Consider the following 2,840-nt stretch of genomic DNA (forward strand, 5'->3'; position numbering starts at 1 on the left):
CAGACAGACAGACAGACAGACAGACAGACAGACAGACAGACAGACAAACAGACAGACAGACAGACAGACAGACAAACAGACAGAGAGAGTGTGTGTGTGTGAGTGAGAGAGAGTGAAAGAGAGAGAGAGAGGCAGACAGACAGACGAACAGACAGACAGACAAACAAACAGACAAAGAAAATGGGGGGGGGGCGAGAAAATGAGCGTATATGGACATGAGAGAGAGAAAATAAAAAAGACAGGCAGATAGACAGACACACAGAGAAAAGAGCGAGATTATAGGTCTTGGAACATAAATGAGGAGGTCGATAGCTTAATAAGAATCCGCGTTCGACGGGACCACTTAAGGGAAGACCCGGGTCGGCGATCCAAGGCAATATTGATACAATTTTTCAAACTATCCAACTTTTGTTTTTTGCGGAAAAACATCTTTTGACATCTGTTCTATCGAGTCAAAATGAAGAATATGTTGAAAAAAACACCCTAAATGACCTAAAAGGGCGTTTGAAAAGTGCAAATTGCTTTAAAAATCCTTTAAAAAATCCCTGTTTTTTCTGTTTTTCTCAAAATCTACTTTTTGACATATGTGACCTCCTGGGTGCAAGGAGTTTTCAAAAACTATAGAAGCTAAAAGCTTCAAATTTGGTGTACACGTGCTTTCAGATCGATTCTGGGGATCTATGAAAGGGAATTGGGAAATATTGGTAACTTAAGGAAATATTCAATTTTTTTGTAATATGTATCCCGAAATTTTGTCAACTGACTCTAGGGGTCCACTGACTTTGGGCTCACGTTTTTAGTTTTAAAGATAGGTCAAAATCCTTCCATAGATCCCCAGTTCATATAGGTTTGTACTTGTGTGCCAAATTTCAGGCTGATAATTCAATATTTACTATGAAATTCTTCTGCACTAAGAAACTGGTTTGAAAATCCAAGATGGACGCTACAGAGACCCATTTTTAAAAAAAATTCAACAAATTCACCCCTAGTACATCCTATTTACCTATGAACTTCTTGCACAATTACTTGAAATTGAATAAAAGTCATTCGTTTAGAACATTTTTCCGGGAGTGTACGTCTCCCCTTAAGGAATCAGTAATTTTACTAGACATCCAGTCAAGACCCCATCTTTATCTTCTCAACATGGTATAAGAAGGGTAGAAATATTATAAGTATAATAAGCGTGTTTTCTGAATAGTATGAGAGAACATGGTAAAGCGCATTGTAATTAGATGAGTATTTCTCTGGGTTTTCTTTTACCTGAACACTGTAGTGGTTACGGGGTGCTTGTGTGAGGTTGGATTGGGGAAGAGGGAGACGAATGAGTGTGTGGGGGGGGGGGGGGGGGGGGGGGGAGAGAGAAAGGTTCTTCAACGTGAAAGAGCCGTAAGTGATTCTACTTCTGCCTTTTCAAAATCGTGTTTAGCAACGGGGTTCGACGAGACGCTATAATTTACTGAGTGAGGTTTACAAGTCTTGCAACGTTTTTATCAATCGATTTCCACAACACTGGGATCAAGCGAAAGATCCTTCGAGGGAATAATCTTTGAATTCCTAGTTTGCACACACTGACTGATGCTTCAAATCTCTCGAACTGACGTAATTCCACAGAATTTAGATATATCAATATCTTAGATCATGCACTGTCTTGGCCGACTCTCTTTGCTCTTTATAAAAGCTTCGCTGTGACGTATCCGCACCATAGTGGCCCAAATGACACAAGACTCGCTATAGTCGAATTCACGAGCTACTTCCTCTTCCTTCCCCCCACCCCCAAGCCCCCCTTTTTGCTCTTGTCCTTTATTTGATTCTAAATTGAGTCAATAAGTGATGCGTTCGCTATTGAACCAGAATTACGTGAGAGTGTACAGTCTAGTTATTATTATAACACAAGTCTATGGGAAAATCTGTTGTGCCTTGGGAGTGTTTGTGTGGTGGACATTGCCGATTATTTGGAAATACCCAGACTTTCTAGAGTACTAAGCTTGACTGGGCAAATATTATAAGAAAATCGAAGAAACATCTGAAGCTCTTTCTTTTCTGATGTCTATTACTTTTTCTTGTAAAAGTACGGTTGTTATTTTGTGTGTGGATTTGCTGTTGTTGTTTTTTAAGCTGTTCGATATATTTTATTACCCCACGTTTGAAGGAGATGATTATGTGCAAGATTTAGTTTGACCTGTTCCATTTAACATTTGAGCTACTACAAACATGATATTATTATTATCCATATCTGTGCCTGGCGAAAATAAACCGTTATCAGATTGACACCCTGTAAACTACATGTTAAATTAAATATGTATGTGTTAAATTAGAAACTGTGTGCAAAAGAATCTGAGTACTTTGTACTTTGTTAGTCAAATAGTGAATTTTATCATTCCAACTTCTAAGAGATAAATGTATGCACTTTAAATCGAACAGAAACTCATCTCAACGAGATCTTTGCTGCAGCCTTGAAAACAGCACAGTATGGTGTGTATCGCTGTGATAATGTGTGTGACGGGTGGGTCAGTACCCTCTGTGTGTCATGTGTGTGTGTGTGTGTGTGTGTGTGTGTGTGTGTGTGTGTGTGTGTCACACACTACCCCTGTGTGTCATGTGTATGTGACATATGTGCCATGTGTATGTGACATATGTGTCATGTGTGTGTGTGTTTGTCACTTACCTCTGTGCGTTATGTGTATGTGTGTGCCAGTGCCCCCTTTGCGTCACGTATGTGTTATTTGCTTCCTTGTATCACATGTGTGTGTGTGTCACTGCCCCCTGTATGTCACGTATGTGTTATTGGCTTCCTCGTGTCACATGTGTGTGTGTGTGTGTGTGTGTGTGTGCGTGCGTGT

General features: G+C 39.9%; 1 protein-coding gene across 2 annotated transcripts in view; it reads left to right on the forward strand.

Moving 5' to 3' along the window:
• Window positions 1–2,840, forward strand: part of LOC101846133 (beta-1,2-xylosyltransferase RCN11) — a 60,656-nt gene that overhangs the window by 37,726 nt on the left and 20,090 nt on the right. The gene's annotated exons all lie outside the window — the stretch shown is intronic.

Source organism: Aplysia californica, unplaced genomic scaffold (assembly GCF_000002075.1).
Source record: "Aplysia californica isolate F4 #8 unplaced genomic scaffold, AplCal3.0 scaffold00164, whole genome shotgun sequence".
NCBI classification, from domain to species: domain Eukaryota; kingdom Metazoa; phylum Mollusca; class Gastropoda; order Aplysiida; family Aplysiidae; genus Aplysia; species Aplysia californica.